This window comes from Erpetoichthys calabaricus, chromosome 2 (assembly GCF_900747795.2).
Source record: "Erpetoichthys calabaricus chromosome 2, fErpCal1.3, whole genome shotgun sequence".
NCBI classification, from domain to species: Eukaryota; Metazoa; Chordata; class Cladistia; order Polypteriformes; family Polypteridae; genus Erpetoichthys; species Erpetoichthys calabaricus.
The window spans coordinates 304,192,460-304,209,486 of NC_041395.2; the positions used below are offsets into that span (position 1 = coordinate 304,192,460).

At 40.1% G+C, this 17,027-nt stretch overlaps 1 pseudogene; it reads right to left on the reverse strand.

The window, feature by feature from the left end:
• Nucleotides 1-12,397: 12,397 nt before the first annotated feature.
• LOC114645621 (piggyBac transposable element-derived protein 3-like) lies at nt 12,398-16,752 on the reverse strand (annotated as a pseudogene).
• Between the last annotated feature and the right edge of the window lie 275 nt (nt 16,753-17,027).

Consider the following 17,027-nt stretch of genomic DNA (forward strand, 5'->3'; position numbering starts at 1 on the left):
AGTGCGTTGCTGCACCCACCACACAATAAAATAGGATCCTAGGTGGCAACCCCCCAAGAAGACACATGGTCCAGTTCCATCCCCTGGAAATGACCGTCTATCTGCCAAAGCCAGGTGTTATGTGGGTGACCCCTTGGCCTGGTCCAGCCACTTGGGTCCTGAGAGTCAGATCACCCTCGGGGTATCACTCCACATGGCTGTAGTGCCATAACTGACTCTCCCACTCAATGTAGGTAATGTGCCTCACTCGGGACTCTGTGAGCAATTGCTCATTCAACACAAAGTCAAACCAGTGGTACCCAAGGATTCTCTGAAGAGACACAGTACCAAAGGAATCTAGTCATTGATTCAGGTCCATGTCTCATAATCATATTGCAAAACAGGAAGCACCAGGACTCTAAAGACTTGGACCTTTGCCCTTTCGCAAAGATTTCGACCACACACCCCATTCCAGTGACCTCATGACACCCCATGCTCTCCCAATCCGTCTACTGACTTCATAGGAAGAGTCACAAGAGACATGAATGTCACTGCCGATGTAAGTAAACCTCTTGACAAGGTCCACACTCTCTCCGCAAACAGACACAGTGCTGACGGCTATGAAAAAGAGGTCATTGAAGGCCTGGGTCTTGGTTTTTATTCCAAGACAATCACAAGCACAGACACTCAGACTCCTCACTCAGTCTCACTCAGTGAGAGCCCCAATCAGAGCCTCCTTTGACTTTGTGAAGATCCCAGCATCGTCAGCAAAGTCAAGATCAGTGATGGATCTTTCTTCACTCACAGATGCTCCACAGCCATTAAATCCCACAACCCTGCCCAACACCCCTGACAAATCCCAGAATCAATTGGAAAAAATGCAGACGTTCTGCCTCCACTCTGCATAATACTTACAGTACCAGGGTACAGGCCAGCCATGATATCCAGGAACTTTGGGGGAGGGGGAATCAAGAAAAGTCTCAGGTTGTTCCACAGGACATCATGATTAATGGAGTCAAACGCTGTATAAAAATCGACAAAGGCTGCAAAGAAACTCTGCTGATATTTGTGTTTGTGGTCCATGAGAATCCTCAGTGCCAGGATGCAGTCAATGTTAGACTTCTTGGGCGTAAAACCAGACTGCTCCAGTCACTGGTAGGTGAGCAAGTGATCATGGATCCTATTGAAGATCCATACACAAAGAAATTAATTTTAACACACTAATACACCACTTAAAATCACATTCCCTGTTATCTTTTGCTTTCACAGAGTTGCACATTTTGTGATAGAAGTGTTTTACATTTTTATAGATGTATTTGTAGGTTTTCCAAAAATTTTTAGCATACCAGTATAATGTTTTTAAAATCCATACATAAAGATGAATTTCATCTGGTACATCTGATCACCCTCTTTAATCCACACTAATAGTTAATTCTACCTGAAAGTTAAATTAATAAACATGCCAGCATTTCCTCTTTCATGGTGCGTATGAGTGGAAAGTAGTCATCAATGTTTATTTATTTACAGGGAGCAACAGAATTGTGTGGAATTTGGGGGTCTTGATTTTAATAAATTCTCTGCAGACATGAATTTAACATTTCAATAAGACTCGGGCCAATGTCTTTTAAAGGATGTTTTTGACAATGCAAAAAAAGTGCAGAATTGTAGGAGCAATTGCTTTCATTTTTTTTTTCATTTCACTTGATGGTTTCACACAGCAAATTACAATTACCCCAAAGGGACGAATTTAATTGAAGATATAAAGTGATGAAGTTGGACATGTGATTATCATCCACTGCTCCTTATAAAATGAGCCTTGGATATTTGATTATGCCACATGTACTGAAACAATACCGACTAATTTAATCATTTTGGAAATGTTGGAAAACTTTTCTAGTTCAAATACTGAATCATTACACCAAGGCATTTGGGCATTGACATTAAAAGGGGTGCTGACCTGGATAGACTGTCAATTAAAATTCTTATTCTGTGAAAATTTAAACAATAATGTTTTAGAGTTTTTAGAGCTGATGTGTTTGAAATAAAGAAACTAAAATGTATTGTACTGGTTCCTTTTCCACAATGAATTCATGTCATTTGGATAGGCCTCAACCACTCTTAACCTAAACTAATTAAATGGGTTTGATGATGGAAAGTGTGTGATGTTAAAAAGTACTTCATATTCTTCTCCTTAAAGCTATTTCTTCTGATGTTTCACAACTCTTCTAAAACACATCTTGAGGCCTCCTGGTGCTAATCATCCAAATTCTGTTCACCCTTATAAGAAGCACCACATGGAAAATGATTAAGGCACAAACCAAATTAAAATGTATTGTTAAAAATAAAAGGGAAACACTGTTTTGGCACAGCCACCCATCCAGGACAATAAAGCCTTGGCAGGAGCAAACACATACGCTTAACTGAGCAAATTAGGAACACCTTTACACCTGCTTATCCATGCTGTTATCTTATCAACCAATCATTTAGTAGCCGCACAATGAATAAAATCATGCAGATACTGGCCAGGAGTTTCAGTTAATGTTTACATCAAACACCAGAATGGGGAACAAATGTGACCTCAGTGATTTTGACTGCATTGTGATTGTTGGTGCCACATGGACTGGTTTGAGAATTCCTGTAACTGTTGCTTTCCTGCAATTTTCTTGCACAAAAATCTCTAAGAGTTTATTCAGAATACAGCCAGTGAGCAGCAGTTCTGCAAATGAAAACATCTTCTTCATGAGAGAGGTCAGAAGAGAATGGCCAGACTGGTTCAAGCTGACAAAAAGGCTGCAGTAAATCAAATAATTACTCTGTACAAATGTGGTAAACACAGAAGCATCACAATGTTGAAACTTGACATGCATGGTCTGCAACACCAGAAGATCACGTTGAGTTCCACTCCTGTCAGCCAAGGATAAAAGGCTGTGGCTGCAGTGAGCACAGGCACAACAAAACTGGACAGCTGAGTGCTAGAAAAACGTAATCTTGATTTATGCTGAGGCACACAGAATTTGGTCCTAACAGCATTAATCCATGCATCCAACCTGTCTTGTGTCAACACTCCAGGCTGTTGGTGGTGGTGTTATGGTGTGGGGAATATTTTCTTGGCAAATGTTAGGCTTGTTAACACAAATGAATCATTGCTTGAATGTCATGACCTGTTTGAGTATTGCTGCTAAGCATGTGCATCCCTTCATGGCCCACCTTGTAATGGCTACTTTTAGCATGATAATACATAATGTGACAGTCCTCTCAGGCTGGTTTTATGAACATCTGAATCCAAAAGAATACCTTTGGAATGTAATGCTTGTAGCACAGGAGATTCACAACATGATTGTGTAGCTGACAAATCTGCAGAAAGTGTGTGGTGCATTCATGTTAACATGGACCAAAATCTTAAAGGAATATTTCTAACATCCTGTGCATTCCACAAAGAACTGATGCTGTTTTGAAAGCAAAAGGAGGCCCTACCCCCTATTAATATAGTGGTCCTAACAATGTGTTTAGTGAGTCTATGTGTCAGTCAGAAAACTACTACATATACTGAGAAAGAGCTAGAAATGTGCCTCCTTAGCAGTTAGCCATTCAAGGGACTTTCACTGTCTGATAACGGTTGTTCTTTGCATTTCAGAGCATAACTGGAAGCGTTGGGGCGAAGAACAGCTCCATCAGAGAGGCTTGATGGGCAGAGAATGAGGTGGAAGTATTGTTTAGGTTGAAAGATTTGGCAAGGTATCTTGAGGTATCTTGCTAAATTAGTTTGAATTCTTGAGGTGCTGGGTCATAGGAAATAAAAAAAAATTAATTGCCCAAAATATCCACTATTTGAAACCATGTAGAACCAAGAATTACTGACAATACATACCAATGAAAACTAATAGAGTTCCTATATGGGGGTCTCTTACAAAACCTGACCAAGGCCGGTTAAAATATTCAGTTTCAGATAAGTGGCGGCAAACGGCCATTTTATCGTACAGCTAAAATAATTCTACAGATACCACTAAAGAATCATTCTTTGAGGTAATCGGTTTTAATACCATATATTAACAGTATATATCAAGCCTTGGAAGAATGAGACAGACAAAGACTCTTACCTTTTCTTCTTATAGTTCATTTTCTGAACCTGCTATGACTGTTGAAGGGATGTCAGTGCTCAGAGTTTACCCCGGTAGGAACATAAAGACCATCAATAGACAGAAGGCCTTTACATTGATAAGTATTTACAGATAAATCCATATCAGGTAAAGGATGAACATACAGTAACTTACACATCTTTGGCATATACGAGAAAAACAAAGGACCTGGAGAACCTCTATGCACAGGTCAAATACAGGTTTCTAAAGCTTTACTTACCATTACACCACTGCCTCATCTCACCGAAAAAGTCTGTAGGCAATAAAACATCCCATTTAAGGTGTGATTTAGAGAATTTTACTGCTGATTAAGGCAAGGAAATTAAATTCTAATCAAATCTTGAAGGATTATCATCGGAAGCTAAATTAGCTGGCACATATGAGCATAATTGACATAATGGTGCTATGCAGAATTTTTAATTGACACGCTTTCGTTACAGGTAACTTATTTAAAGCTGTCTTAATTAAAGCATTCTCTATATTTTCAAGTTCATGGCCTTTACTTGGTCAAAGTCTTATTTTTTTGCAAGGACACTTCTATAGACTACTGTGTATTTTGCTAAATTAATTAAAATGTATCTTATTAGGACTGGGAACGGTTTTATGCAGCACAAAATATGTAGATGTGTGTATAATTATTTGGTAATATCTTCACATTCGGCTTATATGCAGAATATAAGCTCCTACTTATACAATTTTAAAAAGAAAACAATCTTAATGGTCACAACCCTCTTTGAGTGCTCCATCCACTTTAAATTGCCCTTTCGAGAACCTAAAAAAATATCACATCTCAGCCAAGACATTTTCAAGTGTTGGATAGTTCATAACACCCACCCCTCTAAGTCACATCTACTTTAGTTAAATTAATGTTCACATTATGGGCCAAAAGGACACTGGGAGTCAGATGACTTAGGAGTTTAAAAATTCATTGATCACGAAGAATGTTCTCAGGTGGTGCTACTGGAAGAAACTTTACAAGAAATAAGCAAAACATTTCTAAGAGATAAGCAGCAAAACAAAGACAAATGTTTTATTAGTCCACTAAGCCAAGTCAAGCCATACCATCCATGCACAGTAGTGCAACATACAAGCTGATGCAAGGTCAAAATCAGGCAGGCACACATAAATCAAGATATTCAGTGCACTTCAAAAAGCTATATCCAACCACTGGCAAAATTCATATAATCACACCGCACAACATAACACTAAATGAAAAACACTTGTTGCAGAGGCTGAAGGGTACAATACTAGAGCACAGGCCAGCGTGTTTTATGTGTTATCTCCACCTAATGTGTAACTGCTCCATAGCAAATGTTGCCAATTAATTTTGGGTAGGTAGCACAAGAGACAATGTGCTAGAGGAGTTGGAAAAAGAGACATAAGGTAATTGGAAGTAAACAATGAGTATAGATAATGAAATGAGAAATAGAAATAAAAGTATAAAAGCTGTGGAATCAATTAAGTAACTGTGGAAGGAGGAACTCAACTAGTAGAAGAAATATAGAGGATTTGCAGTGAAATGTGGGAAAGGGGTCAATGGCCAAAAGACTAGTGTAGATCTATCTTCGTGGCATTACCGACAAATTACAGACTAATAGTGCCAATTTCACATCTGTGCACAATAATGTTAAACATTTTGCATGAGGGGCGGCACGGTGGCGCAGTGGGTAGCGCTGTTGCCTCGCAGTTGGGAGACCTGGGGAGCTGGGTTCACTTCCTGGGTCCTCCCTGCGTGGAGTTTGCATGTTCTCCCCATGTCTGCGTGGGTTTCCTCCGGGTGCTCCGGTTTCCTCCCACAGTCCAAAGACATGCTGGTTAGGTGGATTGGCAATTCTAAATTGGCCCTAGTGTGTGCTTGGTGTGTTTGTGTGTGTCCTGCGGTGGGTTGGCACCCTGCCCAGGATTGGTTCCTGCCTTGTGCCCTGTGTTGGCTGGGATTGGCTCCAGCAGACCCCCGTGACCCTGTGTTTGGATTCAGTGGGTTGGAAAATGGATGGATTTTGCATGAGAGCTGCCATGGAAGAAAACCTGATTCTGGAACAAGGGGACTACAGAATCCTATAGATTCTGGTGCTTCTATTAATTGTTGAAGAAATGCAAAGAAAATCAGAAAACCTGTTTTATTAATTCTGCATGGCTTGAAGGACTATGGAGCTCTCTGGCAAGGATGGAATTTTCATAATATAAAGTTTGTATGAAATCTTGGAGATTCCTGTTTAGATGAAGAAAAGACTGGAAAGGATAACAGGCAGCAGGCAAGGAGATCCAATGTCCCCAACTATTATTCATAACAACTCTGGAAAAAAGTTTTCACAACTTCAGATTATTTATAGAACATGCCTTACTCCTAGACGGTAACACAAAATGGGCTTGGTATCTGATCTGTTGTGTTCTTCATGCTCACTAGATGTTCCTGGCACTTCCCTTCAAATATTCTGGGAGTGTCCAAGCATTTCTGCCTTCTGGTCTGCAGTTGCCCATTTGCTTTTCTGTATACTAAACTGTAAAAGTGTCTTTTTTACTTCTTTCATTGCTGACGAATTTTCTCTTTCTTTTAATAATTATAAATAGAGTTCCTATTAGGTATTAGCTGCCAAAATCATGTTTGCATCTACATGGAAATCCCCAGAATTGATGACTGGGTTGATTAATTTTTGTAATTTATTCCATTTAGAAATGTCGACTGCTAGAATTTATAATGCTTCCTCAAAATCTGTCAATCTGTGGGTGGCGGCAGCAGATGCACAAAAGTCCTATATAACTCAGCTCTTATTCTGTTATCAGCAGTCTTCTTTTTCCCCCTTTTTTGATTTTAGCACCTTTCCATTGTGGTCAGTCTCTTTTGTAGTCTTGCCTATCTATAGCTGAAACTCCAGTGTTTGGGTAGTGAGGGTAGGGGTTGTTTTATTTTTTATTTTGTTTTATGGTGTGAATTTCATGGTGGGATTACGGGGCCTTTGCTAGAAGCGATAGTAGTTAGGTAGAGATACGAGGACATTGCAATTTCTGAAAAATGTATATTATTGATTGACCGTTTTATCTGTCCTATGAGTCTTGTTTTTTGTTTTTTTGCTGCTGTATGCATCTAAATTTCCCCAAAAGTAGTAGGGGTGTTGTACCATGTTAGCCATTATGGATGCAATGAGAAGTCAAGCAAAATGACACCTTTTAAGGGATAACTGAACAGATTATAATATGCAAGCTTTTGAGGGAACTGAGGCCCCTTCTTCAGGCAACTTGCCTGACTTGCCTTGACTTCTCATTGCACCCTTGGGATTAATAAAGTTTATCTAATCTAATCGAATGTATGTACTGGTTGGGATGGAATTTTTTACAGTCATATTACTCTAGCTTTTTGAAACTTTGACTGTTTAATTTTATTGGTTAAAATAAAACACATCACAGAAAAATCTCATGCTACTCAAGTTTCAAAATCCATGTGTCAGATCTCACATTGTCTCAAACACATGTATTTTTTACTAAAATACTGTTAAATATTCAAATTCTGGAAAACACTTAAGAACTAGGGCGGCACGGTGGCGCAGTGGGTAGCGCTGCTGCCTCGCAGTTGGGAGACCTGGGGACCCGGGTTCGCTTCCCGGGTCCTCCCTGCGTGGAGTTTGCATGTTCTCCCCGTGTCTGTGTGGGTTTCCTGTGCGCCCTCTGGTTTCCTCCCACAGTCCAAAGACATGCAGGTTAGGTGGATTGGCGATTCTAAATTGGCCCTAGTGTGTGCTTGGTGTGTGGATGAGTTTGTGTGTGTCTTGCGGTGGGTTGGCACCCTGCCTGGGATTGGTTCCTGCGTTGTGCCCTGTGTTGGCTGGGATTGGCTCCAGCAGACCCCCGTGACCCTGTGTTCGGATTCAGCGGGTTGGAAAATGGATGGACTTAAGAACTAAAATCAAATGTGCTCAAACATGACTATCTGAATGCTTTTATGTATTCCATTTACAGAAAGTATGCTTTTGCTTCTTTTTTGATAAATTAGTGGATCAGTGTAAGTGGGGAAGTTCCTAACAGAAGTGAGAATACTAGAAAGCACTGAACAAAACTTAGATTTTAATGTAAAATGTATAAATAAATAAAACAATGCTGTCACTAAAAATCTATTAATTTACCACATCTAAATGCATTATGTTCAACCTGTAATAACAACCTGCAATTATAGTTTGCCATCCAGAGCTATCTTTGCTGCCAGGTTCTTTACTAAGCTTCTCCTTCCTGGAATAGCAGATGGTGATAGTGTGAAAGAGCAGTTATTGATATTGCTGGATATATATATATATATAGAAACAAAAGAAGGGTTTTTTGAAAACAGAAATTCAATCAAGCCAACATTGACAGGAATGTATAAAGACTAACATGATGACACATTATGTAACTTCCAGTATGTCCAACTTACTGACTGCAGTTGCCGATCCTGTCACCTAACCCTGTCTGTTTAAATGATTGAAAATAACTAGTAATGCCAAATTTATTGGCTACATGCAAAACTTTTAGTACAGTCATGGTTGACGCTTCTTTTGACAACCAATAGCGTGCTGCCTGATGGAGTTGGTGCTGTACCGGGAGATAACTGCCATCTCTGCCTTTTTTTCTTTTTCCATTCTGTCATGGTAGGTATAGCATGAAACATTAGGTAGATGAGCTTCCCTTCTGTTTGTGAGCTCCAATTCTATGCATTGTACTTTCAGATGAGCATTTATTGTTTGTCGGCTGTCATTCACACAGTGCCCTCCCCTACCACTAAAGAGAAAATCAGACGTAACTGGTGTAAGTTGCTGGGTATGTCACATTATGCGACTAATTTTTCACAGGGAGCACAAAAACTGCCTGTGACTTAGTAAAAGTATGTATATGAAGGCTATGACCTGAAAATCATTGGAAATGTCAAATGGCTCATTCACATAGAGGCTCTCAGAAAATAACAAGAAATTAAGTAAAAATGGCCTTTACTAGATATGAGAATTCAGTGAATTGGTACCATTGACATTATCTACTTGAATGTGAGATATAAAATGTTTGAATACAAAAACAGGTTCAAGTACATTAGTTAAAGAAAATGCAATTCTCCAAGTTTAGAATCTTTTTATATTAGCTTGAATATCTTTTGTAAATTTATGCATAACATATACACTGAAAGATTACATGGCCAATCCTAATCTAAGTACTTTTGTTGTTTTTTTATCTCATGTAATATTTTAAACTAGGGAATAAAATGGAAACTTGATGTTCAACAAAATACATTAGTTATACTTATGTCACATATTCATATGCATCAAAAAACATAGGTGAACCATATCTTGTAGAGTCTTTTATAGGTTTGTATTTTAAGTTTGTTTTGAATAATTTAAGGACTGAGATGGTAATAAGTCTTAGAAACCTTACTTTTATATGCAAATCAATGTGCCGTTTCCATGTGTCTCAATCCAGATGCTTCAAGGACAAAGAATTTAGTATTCTGAACAAAATATAAGATGTCTTGGAGACCATGAATTTATATTACGGTTTTCAGTGTTGCTTTTTTAGATTAACTGAAGAAGAACATTTTACCTTGAACTTTTGAGAGAAATATTAACAGAATATAAGATAAAATGTAATTCTTCTGGTGCATTCTTTCTGTTGTTTATTCACATGGGTACTCTTAATTAGAAAAGCCTTGAAAAAGAGATAAACCTTAGTACTTGATAAGAACAAAAATTACCAATGTTCCACTGTAGGGAAGTGAGTAATTCATTAATACCTAGAAATTACAGCAATAAACGGAATGTGTTCATTAGCTTTTAATTAAAACATTGAATTCACCTGTCACATTAGGTCATTTTGTCTAATTTAATTTCTGTAAGTATGTGAAAGTGATAATATCCTAATCTTTAATATTTATGATGAATCTTTAACAAAACTACATAGGTCTGCCACCAACTGCAGCAGATACATCAATGCTGGAATACAATGAGCACAATGCAATTATTTTTTACAGATTCATTACTGTTTATGTTTTATGTAAAAAAGAATGAGGGCGGCACGGTGACGCAGTGGGTAGCGCTGCTGCCTCGCAGTTGGGAGACCTGGGGACCCGGGTTCGCTTCCCGGGTCCTCCCTGCGTGGAGTTTGCATGTTCTCCCCGTGTCTGCGTGGGTTTCCTCCGGGCGCTCCGGTTTCCTCCCACAGTCCAAAGACATGCAGGTTAGGTGGATTGGCGATTCTAAATTGGCCCTAGTGTGTGCATGGTGTGTGGGTGTGTTTGTGTGTGTCCTGCGGTGGGTTGGCACCCTGCCCAGGATTGGTTCCCTGCCTTGTGCCCTGTGTTGGCTGGGATTGGCTCCAGCAGACCCCCGTGACCCTGTGTTCGGATTCAGCGGGTTGGAGAATGGATGGATGGATAAAAAAGAATGATTGAATTTAAATATCCCTCCATCTATGGAGAGATGCACATTTTCATTGCAGTCACTCTCTTAATTCCTAGTTGTCAACCGAACTCCATGCACAGGCTGACTTATAGTCCTTCTGTTTCAGCTCTCATTCTGTATTTTAATTATCTTGTGATGTAAAACCTAAAAAAGCCTCATGTTGATGCTGTTAGGAAAAATTAATACTCTTCTCATCGAAAAGTGAATTAAGCATATTTAAATGCAAACTACAAACAACATAAACGGAATTAATTTTTTTAAGCTATAATAATTTTTGTTGATTTTTGTTGAAAATAATTTAAACTGTTCAGTTATTTTAACATTTTTATTCCCAACCATTCACTTTACCTCCATTCTCATTCAGCTCAATAACATATTAATGAAAACTTCAAATAGAACTTCTGTTCATTTTATTTATTTTTTTGCAAGTAGAAATCTGCCTTGCATTTGAGTTATTTTAAATATATAACAAGACATCCATGTCATCTTAGGGGCGAGGAACTCAGATTACTTGATGTACTGAACAGAAGTGGACATCCTAAAGTGCTTTGTACAGTATAGGACCCAGGACTTTTGCATACAGTATGTTGATTTTCGATTAGCATTCATGAACCCTGCAGGAAATAGGTAAGCTTGGTTCTAGTTGGGTTTCCATTACTATTTTCCCTGCATGTTCCTGGAATCATCAGTTTTAAAGTTTAAATGATTTCCTGCGGCGGCACTGTGGCGCAGTGGGTAGCGCTGCTGCCTCGCAGTTGGGAGATCTGGGGACCCGGGTTCGCTTCCTGGGTCCTCCCTGCGTGGAGTTTGCATGTTCTCCCCGTGTCTGCGTAGGTTTCCTCCGGGCGCTCCGGTTTCCTCCCACAGTCCAAAGACATGCAGTTTAGGTGGATTGGCGATTCTAAATTGGCCCTAGTGTGTGCTTGGTGTGTGGGTGTGTTTGTGTGTGTCCTGCGGTGGGTTGGCACCCTGCCCAGGATTGTTTCCTGCCTTGTGCCCTGTGTTGGCTGGGATTGGCTCCAGCAGACCCCCGTGACCCTGTGTTCGGATTCAGTGGGTTGGAAAATGGATGGATGGATGATTTCCTGCTTCATGTGGCTCACTTGGTACTAACAAACTGGGCTACAGTCATATTGTAGACACTGACTAGCTTCATTCTGTACTGTCATGCAGACAGAGAGTCCGCACTGAAGCTGTATGTCTCTTCTCTTTGTTTTTAACACATTCACTTTTAGTGTCTGCGTAGGTTTCCTCCGGGTGCTCTGGTTTCCTCCCACAGTCCAAAGACATGCAGGTTAGGTGGATTGGCGAGGTTGGAAAATGGATGGATGGAAATTTGTGTATAGTACTTATTGGCAAGAGCTCATAAAATGTTCGTAGTCCAAAGCTGCCAAAGGAAATAATACTGTAGAAAGAAAAAGGTCGAGTAACTGTTCCAATGGTTCTGTAGCAGCCTATCTCTCCCCATGTGTTAAAGTTCTCCCCAAAATCTAGGAGACTTACTGGCTTAAAAAGGCTGGAAAAATACCTTTAAGACAACCTTGAGCATGGAGAAAAATGAACCTTTATAATATGCAGAATAGTGACACCTAGCCTCACCACCCCTCCTTACTAATGGGACTGAGCCTTTTAAGTATTTCCTTCCCAGTCGCTTAACCCATTTATGCCTAAGGTTGAAATTTTTGAGTTTGTGCATGAAATTCACATATAGAAAAATATAAGGAACAAGAATTTGAAGAGAAAAATGTTTTATTACATTCCATTGTTGAGTTATGTGGTGTTCCAAAATTGGAACACTAGGCAAATCCACTTCTTACATTATACATAACGTATAAAATTATGTTTCTTATCTCAGGAGATGATAAATACCTGTTATTCAGTGTGATATCCAGCAGAGCATCTGACATGTAATGCAACATCACATTTTTCACATCAAAATGTAGTGTTCTTAAGACATTGAGCACACCGTGTTTGCTTTCCCTGTTTGACTATCACATGATTCAGGCCATCATAACGTGAATCAATGTTGCGCTTCTGAGAAGGTCTTCCTGTTCGGCCAGGGTCTGCAGGATGACCGTGGGTCTCCAAATAATGGCATGTGATACGTCGGCGAAACTCCAGAAGATCCATTGGCTTCTTATCATATGTTTATGCAGTTGCCATGCATTTTGTAAGGCCAATTTGAAACAGAACAACAGAGGACTTGAATACCATTTCTTTGCACGGATTGATGCCCGATACTTATCAATGTTTTCATCAGCTCTGTCTACGCCTCCCATGAAATGGTTATATACTTTGATCATGTTTGGCTGCTGGACTTGGATCTTCTTTTTCAGTTTCTGGGAATAACGATTGACAAGACACAGGAGATCAATACCAGCACCAGATGAGGCAACAGTGACAACACTGTTATCATGCCATCTGCATACAATATTGCCTTTGCCATCAATTCGATAATCGAAGGTGCCTCTTTCTTTTTTCTTTAGCACTACATCTGATTCCAATGGTGCTTTGTCATTGCGATCCTTTCTCACTGTACCTGTTGCCTGATGTCCCATTGAACTGAGCTTATCCAGAAGTGCAATGCTGGTGAAAAAGTTATCAAATACAAAATGGTATTGTCCAGGGTGTGCCTGTACAAGTGCCTCACTAAACTGGTGATGCACTGACACCATATTCCTCATATTTATTATCTGGGATTTTACCCTGATATGACTGAAACCAGCAAATGTAGCCCAGACGGGTGGCACCACACCAAAACTTGAAGCCAGACCGAATGGGCTTTCCGTGAATAAATTGTTTGCACCCATGACGACCGAAGTAAGGAACCATGAATTCATCAAAACTGAAATATGTTTTATTTGGAACAAATTTCATTCATCTATCATTGAGTTTGTTTATGAGAGGTCACAACTTGGAAAACTTGTCCACTGGATCCAAATAGGCAATGTCAGCAACATGCAAATTAGAAAATATGGTTTCAAAGCGATCACGTCTCATGGCAGCACTAACGAGTACATTATGTATTATCTGTGCATTATGCGCTGCATTTTCTGAGAGATCTTCAACTGTAAAGGGAAAAATATATTATTAGTCCTACTGGTAGGGGTTTTGCCAGGTGCTCCAAAAATGGAACACGCAAAATGTGAAGTCCATAACCAATGCAACAATGGTAACTTCGGTAATTTCTTTTACAGCACGATAACATAACTAGTAGAGAAGTAATAGAAAAAAAAATGTTAGTATATGACGTAGTGCAGCAAAGTTATATCAACCTGTCTTCAGATGGTTCTTCAAAAATGTGAGAAAATTCACATCACTTCTTGAGGAGATCCCAGCACACCAATATCTGCAGCACACTGACTAACTCTGTGCACAACGTGATAAGGTATACCCTCAGGAAGCAGACGTGCATGAAAAGTCGGAGCTCGGCGATGGCCTTGAGCAGTAGGATATAAATAACTCCAATGTGACTGTCGATCCAATAATGGAACACAAGGCATAAATAGGCAATGAGCTTCTACCATTCAGATAGAGGGGGAGGAACACCGCCTTATCCATATTTTATTCCTACTGGTATATACCATCTTACATACATCTCACACATCCCCGGGGATTACATCTAAATTTTTAAACGATAATAAGACATCATATACATGAACGAAGTAAAATTATTACCATACCTGTACTGTGAATGCTTTCCCCCTTTCCTGTTTCGTGCTTCCCGAATGTCGATAAATCAGCTGCTTGCCGGCCTTTAGCAGCTTAGAGGGAGTACGCAGCTATGCGCACGTAGAATGAAAACTGCCTGTCAACTGACCACTAATGCAGCTAGTCCGCTTAAAAAGAGGACTCCGCCAAGCCGGTAAGTGAAGGCATTATCTAACGTAAAAAAAAATCTGATATTTATGAGAATGATGTGCCAAGATTGAGTGTCTTATGGGGAATCTTCACTTTATGAACCTTTTCAGCACTGCACGCGTCAACTCTTTACCATACTTTATTTTATTAAATGGCGGCTGCTGCTGGTTCTTCCGGCTCCCCTCACCGACAAATGACCCGGTGATGGTTCTACTACTGTCACACGCTGCAATGTTCGCCCCTTTTTCAGAGGGTCAATAGAGTGCTGTCTGACAAAGCCTATGCTGTATGAAGGGTTAACAGCTGGGGCAACTTCATCAGCAATCTCTGGCCTTTTTTCTGTTGCCCATTTTGTAATGGTAGGAAAAACATGAGACATTAGATGTGCTGCCCGATGGAGCTGGCACTCTGCATAGGGTTAACAGGTACAGTGATTTCAGCCACAGTCTCTGCTCTTTTTTTCTTTTTTCCATTTTGTTTGAGTACGTAATCCAAGAGAAAAATCAGAAAGACTAGCATCTTTTCTATTTGCAAGGTTCAAAACATGCAAGTTCCTTATTCCTCATCACTACATTCTATGCATTGTACTTCCAGATGAATAAATATTGGTTGTCTACTCTCATGCACACAGAGACCGCCGATATGACTAAAGAGAAAATCAAACATGTTTGTTTTTCTCAGTGCAAGACACAGACTAGTTGGTCTCTGTCACTGGGCATGTCACATTAGGTGATCGGCTTCATGGGAGTACATCCCCGACTGACTCTGACTCACTAAGAGTAAGTAAATGAAGGGAACAACTGAAAATTGCTGGAAAAATCGTCTAATATGACATAGGCTTAAAGGTTCTTTCCTTAATGGGGGAATGTTTAGAAATGTCAAAACCAGCTATACAACAGTTTTCCGGCTAACAGCAGGACTTTTCAAAATATACAGCTGTAGGATCTCCTAAATTTGGGTACAATCTGACAATTTTGTGTATTGCATCTGGATTATCCGCAGCACCAAGTGCTACATGTCACTTTATAATGTGAAAGACATATAGCCTAGGGGTACGTGAGGACTTCAAGATAACCAGAATTTCTGGAAAATGGCTTGCCGATTGTCATTGTAAGAAATATTGCTTCAGGTGGCTGTCAACTAATAATCTGTAATTGGTAGCTGAGGGTTCTGACACAGAAGGTGCCAACTAACCTCCTAGGTTGTTTTCTTAATGGGGGATAGAAAGTAATGTCAAACTAACTATTTTATGTATCTGTTATTTTTAAGCTCTCATCTGTCTCACTGTCCTTATCACACCCCATGTATTCAACTCTAAGGACCTCTCAAAACCAAAATAAAAAAATTAGAACAGAATAAAGAGAAGAATATTCAGCCCAAGATACATTAAAAAAGACAAAAGCCAACCTAATACCCATAAAATGTAAACTCAAGTAAAAATATATTGGACAGTGCTGTGATGGATGGCCAGGGACCTTGCTCCACCGGGAGGCCTGGAGAAGCAGGGGACCGGGAGAGGGGCAATTCCTTCCCCAGGACGCAAGAAGGCAGCCATCCTGGATTGTGTCCTCACAGGTGGCGCAGTGGTAGTGCTGCTGCTTTGCAGTAAGGAGACTGTGGAAGATTGTGGGTTTGTTTCCCGGTTCCTCCTTGTGTGGATTGCGCTTTGAGTATGGAGAAAAGCGCTATATAAATGTAATGAATTATTATTTTTATTATTATTGTGTGGGAGCCATGGAACTGGAAGGCTCAACCCTGTGGGGATCCGAGGTGCCTGAAAACTAATGAGCTTTGGACTGCAGCACTTCCGCCACACCAGGAAGTGCTTCAGGGAGATCATCAGGGAGTGCCTGGAGCACATCCGGGTGCATTATAACAGGGGCCACCTCACTCCATTGAGGGAGATGGAGTCGGGTGGAAGAAAACGGAGCTTGCAGGAGAGGAGAGGAGTGGAGGCTGTGAAGAAGAGACAAAGGAAAAGAGAAAAGGACTGAATTTATTCTGCTGATTTGTACACTGTTTGTGCTGTACAGAAGAAAATAAAACGGGTGTGTTGTGGACATCTGGTGTCGTGTCTGTCTGTGTCCAGGGCATCTTTCACAGTGCACATTACAGACTTTAATTTCAGGATATTTGCATACATTTCAGTGACAACATGTAGAAATGACAACACCTTTTATACATGATCCCCCTGTTTCAGGGCACCATAATGTTTGGGACAGAGAAACAGTAAGTCTATTAAAGCAGTCATATTTAGTTGTACATCCCTTGTATGCAATGACTGCTTGAAGTATGTGATTCATAGGCATCAACAGGTGCTGAAGATCTTCTCTGGCGATGCTCTGCCAAGTCTTCAATGCAGTCATCTTCAGCTCCCATTTGTTTAATTAATAATTCTTTGCATTTACAGTATATAGCACTTTTCTCACTACTCAAAGCGCTCAGCAATTGCAGGTTAAGGGCCTTGCTCAAGGGCCCAACAGAGAAGAATCCTTATTGGCAACCTTCTGATGGCCAGTGCAGATCCCTAGCCTCAGAGCCTTCAGGGTCTTGTCCCCTTAAGTTTTCTCCTTAGCATACTGTATGGAAGACATGTTCAATTGGATTTAAATTGAGTGGCTTGGCATATCAAGAATTTTCT